Source organism: Sus scrofa, chromosome 9, assembly GCF_054392235.1.
Source record: "Sus scrofa isolate SSC_HxYL_T2T_F1_AM1 chromosome 9, Sscrofa_HxYL_maternal_Yorkshire_Landrace_v2.0, whole genome shotgun sequence".
NCBI classification, from domain to species: domain Eukaryota; kingdom Metazoa; phylum Chordata; class Mammalia; order Artiodactyla; family Suidae; genus Sus; species Sus scrofa.
Window position 1 is genome coordinate 132,628,941 of NC_139391.1, and position 12,250 is coordinate 132,641,190.

General features: G+C 35.8%; 1 protein-coding gene across 37 annotated transcripts in view; it reads left to right on the forward strand.

Annotated features, from left to right (window-relative positions):
* Nucleotides 1-12,250, forward strand: part of PLA2G4A (phospholipase A2 group IVA) — a 369,657-nt gene that overhangs the window by 72,795 nt on the left and 284,612 nt on the right. For 10 of the 37 annotated variants that reach the window (XM_084977979.1, XM_084977999.1, XM_084977992.1 and 7 more), the window contains one exon: nt 1,183-1,248. The exons of the other annotated variants lie outside the window; for them this stretch is intronic. The gene's annotated coding sequence lies outside the window, so the exon portion shown is untranslated. The remainder of the gene's footprint in view (nt 1-1,182; nt 1,249-12,250) is intronic. 37 annotated transcript variants of the gene reach the window in all.

The following is a 12,250-nucleotide window of genomic DNA, read 5'->3' on the forward strand; positions in this document are numbered from 1 at the left end:
TATATGAAGAAAACTACAGAACTCTGGTAAAATATAAGTCAAAGAAGTAAATAGTTGGAGAACTATTTGTTCACAGATAGAAAACTCATTATTGTCATGTCAGTTCTTTCCAACTTGATCTGCAGATTCAGCGCAATCTCAATCAAAATCCCATCACTTGGTCTTGTGGATATAGACAAATTGATTCTAAAGATTAGGAAATGGAAAAGGCTTAGGCTCTTTAGCTAAATATTGAGGGAGAAAAACAAGATTAGAAAGCTGACACTGTTGACTTCAAGACTTACTATGTGGCCACAGTCATTAAGGCAGTGCAGTATAGCAAAGGAACATGTAAGTCAACTGGACAGAATAAAGCCCAGAATAGATCCACATAGAGTCAGCTGATCTTTGACAAAGGAGCGAAAGCAATTTAATAGAGAAAAAGATAATCTTTTCAACAAATGATACTGGGACAAGTGAACATCAACATGCAAGAAAAAAGAACCTAGACATAGATGTAGTTTTCTTTGGAAAAACAAACTTAAGATAGAGCTAAATGTAAAACACAAAACTATAAAAGATAGAAAAGAAGATATAAGAGAATATCTAGATGACCTTTATTATGGTAATGACTTTTTAGATATAGCACCAATGGCATGATCTGTGAAATCAGAAATAATCGATAATCTAGACCAGTAAAATTAAATATTTCTGTTCTGTGAAAGACACTGTCAGGAGAATAAGAAAAGCCACTTTGGATGATAATGATGTGTCAATTTATGTTCATCACTCATAACAAATGTGCCACCCTGGTGGGGGATGTTGACAGTGGGTCAAGTAGTGCATGTGTGGGGACAGGATATATGGGAACTCTGTGCTTTCTGTTTAATTTTGCTATGATCTTAAACTGCTCTAAAAAATAAAGTTTATTAATTAAAAAAAAGAACCTCAGCCTATAAATAAAGGAGTTGGATTTTTTCACTTGTTCACATATTAATTCTACTCTCCTCACAGATGTTTCACTTTGTTTTTAGTCATGTATGAAAACCTCCACCACATGAACCACAAGACTGTTTTGCTGAGAGCAATACATATTTGTTTGCCGACTATTCATAATCATTGGTAAAAATCTTCAAGGCTGAATGCTGCAGGCTGGAAAATGACAGAGGTTCATTTCCTAACTAAAATCTCATTGTACCCTAGGGACAATAATTCGTTTGTGAACGTCTGAAGAATTTATTTCTTCTCTCATCCAGAAATTGTATTCATGTAAGCCTTCCTTCTTTTTTTTTTGAGATGTTACTGAACCCAAGAACTTGTGCCCAATGCATAGTGAGGCCAAACAAATGGGGACAAGGAAGTTTAGAGCAAAGAAAGATTTATTGCAGAAGCTAAGCAAGGAGAATGGGCGGCTCATGCTCAAAACCCCAGGCTCTCTGATGGTTTGGGGGTAAGAGTTTTTAAAGGTGAAATTTGGGGTGAGGGCTGCAGGGTGTGTAACTTTCTTCTGATGGGTTGGTGGTGAGGCAACAGGGTGGTGTTCCAGGAATCTTGGGCTTAATCTGAAGTAACCATCCTCCGATGGGTTGGGGAGCCGTAGATCCAGATGAAGATCTCAGATATATGTATGTATCTGTCTGTCTGTCTGTCTGTCTATCTATCTATCTATCTCCTTTGAGTAGGGACCAGGGCTCTGCTTTAGCACTGCCCTACTGTTTCTTGACTGCTTTTCCTTTGTTTTTGCTTTTCCTCCCTTTTCCTATTTCAAATCTGCCCTTTGGAACCCAGGGAAAGCCTAAGAAGCTGAAGCCTTTTTCCAGCAAATGAGAAACAGGGGATATGGAAAGGACTTTGTACCTGGGTGAGCCCCAGAGCATCCTGCTTGGTTTCATAAACACTACTCTCTAGGAAGTTTGCAAACTTTTCCATTTACTTCTACAGGAGCTTGGGGGTTTCTTGCCTCTAAAGCTATTTCTCTACTCTATAATTTAAATTTCAAAGACACTCTTCCAACTGTCCCCTGGATCATTGCATATAACCATACTAAAAACTAAACTTATGCTCAGCATAAAATTATTTTCCTTTAATATTCTCCATAGGAGTTTACAGGCTCACAATCCATCCGGATTAATCATTTATTAGTATTTATGAACACCTCATGTGCTACATATTTTACTTTCATGTTTTGATTACTACCTTGCTCCCCCACCAGCTAATGTAAATTCTGTGTACTTCTCACTCTTATATTCTAAGTGCCTAAAATAGTGCTATCACTGATCAATAAGTATTTGTTGAACACATGGGTGAATCTATCTTCTGTAAAATAAGATTTAATAATTATATGACCTTCATTTCATCTTGTAGTCCTTTCCTAAAATCTGAACTTCCAAAGAAAAGGTATCTACATTTTTAAAGCTCTTTTTAAAATGCAATGGTTATGGCCAATGCTGCTCAATTCTTCTAAGTCTACAGCCAGGAACTGCTATGGCCATTTATACAAGTCAAAAGAAAGGAATGTTAAAAAGGACCTGGGTCCTTGACAGCATTATTGAAATGGAATCCTGATCGATTTCCCCCAGAGTTTCTCTACTTATGGATTTCTTGTTAACAAGTTCCAATAGCTGCACATAAGCAGATGGACTGAACATATGTCAATTTTAATATTTCCTAGTTTTTAGGCATAGATACTCTTCCTGTTTTTCCTATAATACTTATTTTCTTTCCTTTTATTTTTTCTTTTTATTTATTTATTGTTTAATTTTATTATAGTTGACTTACAATGTATTAGTTTCAGGTGCACAGCAAAGTGAATTAGTCATCTAAATAAATATATCCATTCTTTTTTCCCATATAGCTTATCACAAACTACTGAGTATGGAGTGCCCATTGTGGCTCAGTGGTTTAAGAACCCAACATAGTGTCCATGAGGATGAGGGTTTGATCCCTGGCCTGGCTTAGTGGGTTAAGGATCCGCAGTTTCCATGAGCAGTGGTGTAGGTCACAGATGCAGCTTCGATCCCATGTTGCTATGGCTGTGGTGTAGGCTGGCAAAGGCAGCTCCAATTCAACCCCTAGTGTGGGAAAATCCATATGCCACAGGTGTAGCCATAAAAAGAAAAAAAAAAAACCCACAAAAAAATCTACTAAGTAGATTTCTCTGTTCTATACAGTAGGTTCCTTTTAATCATCTATTTTATACAGTACTGTGTATGTTATTCCCACCCTACCAGTTCTTCCCTTTCTCCAATGGTTTCGCCTATGGTAACCATAAGATTGGTTTTGAAATCTGTGAGCTTGTTTTTTTTAAATAAGTAAGTTCTTTGTTACCATTTTTATTAGATCCCACATATATGTGACATCATATGACATTGTTTTTCTCTGTCTGACTTCATTCAGTATGATAATCTCTAGGTTCATCCATGTTGCTACAAATGGCATTATTTCATTCTTTTTATGGCTGATTAATATTCCATTGTGTATATGTGCCGCATCTTTATTCAGTCCTCTGTTGATGGGCACGTAGGTTGTTTCCATGTCTTGGCTATTGTAAATAGCACTGCAGTGAACACTGGGGTGCATGAATCATTTTGAATTATGGTTTTTTCCAGATAGATGCCCAGGAGTGGGATTGCTGGATCATATGGTAGTTCTTTTTTTTTTTTTTTTTAAGGAAACTCCATACCATCCTCAGTAGTGGTTGCATCAATTTACATTCCTACCAACAGTGTAGGAGGATTCCCTTTTCTCCACACCCTCGCATTTATTGTTTGTAGAATTTTTGATGATGGCCATTCTGACTGCTGTTAGGTGATCTCTCATTGCAGTTTTGACTTGCATTTCTCTAATAATTAGTGATGATGAACATTTTTCATGCTTTTTTTTTTTTTCCGCTGTCTGTCTTCTTTGGAGAAATATCTATTTAGATCTGTCCATTTTTTGATTGGGATTTTTGATATACAATTCCATGAGATGAGTGTGTCACACGCTTAAAATTGATGTTAGACATCATGTTTCATCTTCAGGTCTAACAGCTTCTTATTGCTTTTGAAATAAAATCTAAACTCTTTGCGATGTCCTCTAAGGCCCTACCTAGCTCTCTGATGACTTTTTCTCATGCAACTTTCTTCATCGCCATGATCCAGTCATGCTGGGCTTTGAGTGTCTTAATCACATCTAACTTTTTTGCTCCCCAGAGGCCTTTGCACTTGGCATTATCTACACCCAGAGTGGTTTTCCTTTACATGGCTGTATTAAATTTGAGAGACTGACCTTACAACCTTAGACAGGTCTTATATTTGTTATTTCTCAGTTTCTTCACCTACTCATAAGTTGGTAATGAAGATAAATAAAACATATAGACTCCTATGAACTATCAGAAGACACCTAAATCTGGGACGTTAAGGCTTCTGGAAATCCATTATTTCAAATGCAATCTGGTCATTGTCGTGCTCTACTATTGGGATGTCGCATGCCTTTGCATTTTCACTCTTCCATTTTCGTCTTTCTAATTTTATACTTTGAACTACTCTCAGATCAATCCTTGGGCTTCTGGTTGTTAAAAATTTTATCTGCTGCAGCAGTGATCACAGGGCTGATAGGACATTCAGGATCCGTAACATGTCTCCTTTTTGTGGTTTAACCTGATTCCCTTTTGGTATTATTTGAAGAGTTGCAAATACTGTTTTTAAATTTACATTCTTCACTTGACATTTAAGTAAACTTTATGCTGTAAATAAGCTGTTTTCATTATAAGTGATGCATGTAATTTATTTTAGACGCAAATGGAAAAAAATCTATTTAAAGAAGATGCCCGCCTCCAACTTCCTTACCAATGTTTTGTGTAAAAAAATAATTCAGAAAAACAAAACAAAATGTAAAGTGATTTAACAGGTGCATTCATACTTACGAGGCCATTTATTCTTTGTTTCCAAATTTTAACTTTGAATAATCCTAATACGTTAAGTTAGATGTTTATTTTATATTTACTGAATGCAGTATCTGTTCTTTCTTATTACTGTGTATATATTCACAAAATACTAGGTGTCTTCTGTAGATGGGAGATAAAAAGCTTACAACTGAGTCGAAATTCAGAGCTTGTTTTTTTCATTTTTTAAATTTTTATTGAAGTATAGTTGATTTACAGTGTTGTGATAATTTATGCTATATAACAAAGTGATTCCGTTATACATGTATACATATCCATTCTCTTTCAGATTCTTTTCCCGCATAGATTAGCACAGAATGTCAGGTAGCATTCTCTGTGCTATACAGCAGGTAATGGTTATCACTGATTACCAAAAATATGTGTCCTGCTTATATTATTGAAGAGAAAGCAGAAGATAAACTAGTAAAGAATAAATGCATGTATTTACAAATTGAAGTAAGTTATATGAAGGCATTAAATGAAGTTCAGTGATTGAGAAGTACAGGTTGGTCAAGGAGGGACTGTTAATGCAGTGCATAACATCTCTTTGTTCTTTGGTGAACTTTATTATGAATAAATGAACCATTGAAATACACCATCTGTGGCAGTTTTAATGCAATGTTTTTGAGCTTTATAGTAAGAAGCTCTGTAGTCAGAAGCTCTGTATTAAAAAGACAAAAAAAGCTAAGATACAAACTTTTGTCATAAAATATCATTCTTTCTTTGGCTCTGTTTAATAAAAAAAAAAAAAAAAACAGTTGCTGAAAAGACTCGCTTTTTCCCATTTTATGTTCTTGCCTCCTTTGTCAAAGATTAATTGACCATAGGTGTCTGGTTTATTTCTGGGTTCTCTATTGTGTTTTGGTCTGTATATCTCTTTTGGTACCAGTACCACACTGTCTTGAGACTGTGGCTTTGTAATATTGCCTGAAGTCTGGGAGAGTTATGCCTCCTGCTTGGTTTTGTTCCTCAGAATTGCTTTGGCAATTCTGGGTCTCTTGTTGTTCCATATAAATTTTTGGATTGTTCTAGTTCTGTGAAAAATGTCATGGGTAATTTGATAGGGATTGCATTGAATCTGTAGATTGCTTTGGGTAGTATGACCATTTTTATAATATTAATTTTTCCAACCCAGGAACATGGAATATCTTTCCATTTCTTTACATCTTCTTTAATTTCTTTGATTAATGTTTTATAGTTCTCAGCATATGAGTCCTTTACCTCCTTGGTCAGGTGTATCCCCCAGGTATTTGATTTTTTGAGGTACAATTTTAAAAGGTATTGTATTTCTGTATTCCTTTTCTAATACTTCATTGTTAGTATACAGAAATGTGACTGATTCTGAATGTTAATCTTATATCCTTCTACTTTGCTGAATTTGTTGATCAGTTCATGTTAGTTTTTGGGTTGAGTCCTTAGGGTTTTCTATATATAGTATCATGTCATCTGCATACAGTGACAGTTTTACCTCTTCTCTTCCTATTTGGATGCATTTATTTCTTTTGTTTGCCTGATTGCTGTGGCTAGGACTTCCAGTACCATGTTAAATAACAGTGTTGAGAGTGGACATCCTTGTCTTGTTCCAGATTTTAGTGAGAAGGCTTTCAGCTTGTCTCCATTGAGTGTTATATTTGCTGTAGGTTTGTTGTAAATGGCTTTGATTATGTTAAGATATGTTCCCTCTATACCCACTTTGGTAAGAGTTTTGATCATGAATGGATGTTGTACTTTGTCAAATGCTTTTTCTGCATCTATTGAGATGATCATGTGGTTTTTGACTTTTCTTTCGTTAATGTGGTGTATGACATTGATTGATTTGCGTATGCGGAACCATCCTTGTGAACCTGGGATGAATCCCACCTGGTCCTGGTGTACAATCTTTTTTATACATTGTTGGATTTGGTTGGCTAAAATTTTGTTGAGAATTTTTGCGTCTATATTCATCAAAGATATTGGTCAATAGTTTTCTTTTTTGGTGGTATCTTTGTCTGGTTTTGGAATTAGGGTGATGGTGGAGTCATAGAATGTCTTTGAGAGTATTCCTGGACAGCTGCATGCAGATCAGTGAAACTAGAATACACTCTCACACCATGCACAAAAATAAACTCAAAATGACTTAAAGACTTAAATATAAGACAAGACACCATCAAACTCTTGGAAGAGAACATAGGCAAAACACTCTCTGACATCAACTTTACAATGTTTTCTCATGTCAGTCTCCCAAAGCAACAGAAATAAAAGCAAAAATAAACCCATGGGACCTCATCAAACTGAAAAGCTTTTGCACAGCAAAGGAAACCAAAAAGAAAACAAAAAGACAACTTACAGAATGGGAGAAAATAGTTTCAAATGATGCAACTGACAAGGGCTTAATCTCTAAAATATACAAGCAACTTATACAACTCAACAGCAAAAAAGCCAACAACCCAATGGAAAAATGGGCAAAAGACCCGAAGAGACATTTTTCCAAGGAAGATATACAGATGGCCAACAAAAACATGAAAAAATGCTCAACATCCCTGATTTTTAGAGAAATACAAATCAAAACTACCATGAGATACCAACTCACACCAGTCAGAATGGCCATCATTAATAAGTCCACAAATAACAAATGCCAGAGGGGATGGGAGAAAAGGGAACCTTCCTGCACTGTTGGTGGGAATGTAAGCTGGTACAACCACTATGGAGAACAGTATGGAGGTACCTTAGAGATCTATACATAGAACTACCATATGACCCAGCGATCCCACTCTTGGTCATATATCCAGACAAAACATTCCTTAAAAAAGACACAGGCACCCTCATGTTCATTGTAGCACTATTTGCAATAGCCAAGATATGGAAACAACTAAAATTTCCATCAACAGATGATTGAATTAGGAAGATGTGGCATATGTGTGTATATATATGTATACACACACACACACACACACACACACAAACAATGGAGTACTACTCAGCCATGAAGAACATTAAAATAATGCCATTTGCAGCAACATGGGTGGAACTAGAGACTCATACTGAGTGAAGTAAGTCAGAAAGAAAAAGACCAATGCCATATGATATCACTTATATCTAGAATCTAATATGTGGCACAAAGGAACCTTTCCACAGAAAAGAAAATAATGGACTTGGAGAATAGACTTGTGGTTGCCAAGGGGGAGGGGGAGGGAGTTGGGTGGATGGGGAGCTTGGGGTTAATAGATGCAAACTGTTGCCTTTGGAATGGATTAGCAATGAGATCCTGCTGTGTAGCACTCAGAACTATGTCTAGTCACATGATGGAGCCTGATAATGGGAGAAAAAAGAATGTGTACATGAATGTGTAACTGGGTCACCATGCTATACAGTTGAAAAAAAATTGTATTGGGGAAATAACAAAAAACAATTTTAAATAAATAAATAAATAAAACACAAACATTGTTACTCTGGAGTCATTACTCTTCTCTAGGCCAACAATTTATAGAGGAAAATATTCAGTATTAAATATCTATTGTGTCCCAGCAATTTATAATAATTTAAAGATATAAATCAGGATTATAGTGCTTTCATGAACACTTGGGTAATTTTTCTATTACAGTATTTATTGACTTTATTTGAGGTGAGGCATAGTATTGAATGTAATTTAATCTTCACAACAGGTCTGACAGATGCATGTTTTATTTTATTTTTATTTTTTCAAGTTTTATTTTATTTTTTAAATTTTATAATAATTTTATTTTTTCCAATTTTTTTATATTCAGCAGATTCTCACTTCATTTTTATAATCTATCTACTTGATTTTTATTTTTATGTTTGTATATTTTTCATTTTTATCAAATGTGAGAACTTTATACCCACTCTTTGGCAAACTTTCATCAAAACATAATATGTGCAACTGACAAGGGCTTAATCTCTAGAATATACAAGCAACTTATACAACTCAACAGCAAAAAAACCAATCAATCAATGGAAAAATGGGCAAAAGACCTGAATAGACAGTTCTCCAAGGAAGATATACAGATGGCCAACAAACACATGAAAAAATGCTCAACATCGCTGATTATAAGAGAAATGCGAATCAAAACTACCATGAGATACCACCTCACACCAGTCAGAATGGCCATCATTAATAAGTCCACAAATAACAAGTGCTGGAGCGGGTGTGGAGAAAAGGGAACCCTCCTGCACTGCTGGTGGGAATGTAAACTGGTACAGCCACTGTGGAGAACAGTTTGGAGATACCTTAGAAATCTATACATAGAACTTCCATATGACCCTGCAATCCCACTCTTGGGCATCTATCCGGACAAAGCTCTACTTAAAAGAGACACATGCACCCGCATGTTCATTGCAGCCCTATTCACAATAGCCAGGACATGGAAACAACTCAAATGTCCATCGACAGAGGATTGGATTCGGAAGAGGTGGTATATATACACAATGGAATACTACTCAGCCATAAAAAAGAATGACATCATGCCATTTGCAGCAACATGGATGGAACTAGAGAATCTCATACTGAGTGAAATGAGCCAGAAAGACAAAGACAAATACCATATGATATCCCTTATAACTGGAATCTAATATCCAGCACAAATGAACATCTCCTCAGAAAAGAAAATCATGGACTTGGAGAAGAGACTTGTGGCTGCCTGATGGGAGGGGGAGGGAGTGGGAGGGATCGGGAGCTTGGGCTTATCAGACACAACTTAGAACAGATTTACAAGGAGATCCTGCTGAATAGCATTGAGAACTATGTCTAGATACTCATGTTGCAACAGAAGAAAGGGTGGGGGAAAAAACTGTAACTGCAATGTATACATCTAAGGATGACCTGACCCCCTTGCTGTACAGTGGGAAAATAAAAAAAAAAAAAAAAAAAAAAAAACATAATATGCCTTGAAGATAATTCCTTTTGAATAGGAACACATCCTACTACCTCCTTTTGAATAGCATGTGTTCAATTATATCCATCTGTTATTCATTTTTAGTCAGTTCCATATTTATAGACTTTATATTATTTATATTGTTTCTAGCCTCTTACTATTTTAAATAATGCTGTAAGTACTATTTGATCACATACATTTTCCTCATTTATGCAACTCTTACTGCAGAAAAAAATTTCTAGATATGCAATTATAAAGCCAAAGAATGTCTACATTTAAAATACTAATAAATATTGTCCAATCAGCTGAACGAATATTTTATATTTTAAGGAAATAAAAATTTAATTGTCGTATTCATTCATTTAATACCACTATGCGGACATCTGTTCACTCTAAAGAATTGTACTGTATCAATGTATGTATGGGGATACAGCAGTGAATAAAATGCAAATCTGAGACCATTCAATAGACTGGAATGCCAAAAATTACATATTTGGAAAATAATTGCTCTACATTTATTCATGTCTGCCCTAAGCCAAGGCTTTTGGGGAGCACTCTCCATCTCTGGTAGATACTATAGTTCACTTCCTGGATCCCCCTTCAGGACTGAAGAATTTATTTCTTCAGCTGCTGGGAGGGGTGGCCAAAACCTTTATGAGTTTCCTAAATCTCAGTGACTCCTTTCTGCCTAATATTAACTACTTCCTTGGAACTAAGGATGTTGTTCCCCAGAGCATATTTTAGTAAACTTTCTTTGTGAAAGTCTCCATCTCAGAGCCTTTTTCCTGAGGACCCTGAGCTGAGACGCTGTTTCTTTGTACCCAGAAGGATGCTGGAGCTGGGGGTCAGACAGTCAAGGCTGGAGACTGAGGCTTTTGAACGGGCTTCTGCTCTCCTTGAGCTCTTAACTACCTCTTCTCTTTGGCAGTGTGATGGTTCATGCTCCCCCATAGGGAAACCCTAGGAAAGACAGAGAATGAGCTTCATCACCTTCCTTTCTCTCTTACCAAGGGTCTAGTCACTTGAACGGCTCAAGCTTTCTCAGGGGAAGCTCCTTCCAGACTCTTTCCCCATGTGTGTGTGCATGTGTGTGTTTTTAGTTTTATTGAATTACAGTTGATTTACAGCGTTGTGATCATTTCTGCTGTACAACAAAGTGGTTCATTTGTGCATACACACACATCCATTTTTTTTCAGATTCTTTGCCCATATATGTTATTACAGAATATTGGTAGAGTTCCCTGTGCTATACAGCAGGTCCTCATCAACCATCTATTCCATCTATAATAGTGTTTTATCTGATGTAGTTATTGGCATTTATACATACATATATCTACACACACACACACACACACACACACACACACACACACACTTATATATTTCAATATGAAGAAAGACCTCCGCGCTAAAATTCTTTCATGTTTTTATATGAAACTTCTACTCTTTCATGGAATTTACATTGAATATTTGACATATTTGAAAATAATCATGGTCTAATGAATTACATACGAATATATTTTGGTTTTTTATTTTTCAAGTAGCTAAACCGTTGCCAAAAGAATTAGCCGAACTATCCATATATTGAGTAGTTTGTCATTTTCCACTATTGCAACATGCTACCCTATTATATATAAATTCCTCCATCTCTTTGTGGCTCTATATGAATGCCTCTATTGTACTGATTTTTTTATTTGCTAATGTCATACTGCTTTAATCACTGTAATTACATAAAAGATTTAAATATATGATAGGATAGGCCTTCATTACTTCTTTACTTATTATCCTGTCTTTATTTTCTACATAAATTTTATACTATATTTTTCTCGTTCTCTCAAAAAAGTTATTTATATTTTTATTTAGATTGCATGTGTTTATAAAATAAGGAAAATGAATGCAACCACAGTAATGAAACTTCTTTTCTGAAAAAATGTACGTTTGCTATTTATCCGACCTTAATATACCTTTGACTGGAGTTCCTGCCATGACTCAATGGAAGTGAATTCGATTAGGAACCATAAGGTTGTGGGTTTGATCTCTGGTCTCGCTCAGTGGATTAAGGATCTGGCATTGCCGTGAGCTGTGGGGTAGGTCACAGGCGAGGCTCAGATCTGCTGTTGCTGTGGCTGTGGCCGTGGCCGGCAGCTATAGCTCTGATTAGACCCCTAGCCTGAGAACCTCCATATGCCATGGGTGCGGCCCTAAAAAGCAAAAAAATACACACACACACACACACACACTTTGTGTGTGGCTGAAGTTTCCATCACAAAATTCTTACATGTTTAAGTTTATTCCTAAATATTTTTGTTGTTGTTGCTATTTGTAAATCAGTCTTTTCTTTAAATGCATTTTTCTAAGTGGTTGTAGGAAAAGTCATTTTAGGAGAACTGCTGATGTTTATATTTGTATATTAATTTGTATCTAGTCAGTTTTTTCAAATTGAATGTCAATTGATAGAATTTACAGCTAAACAATCATA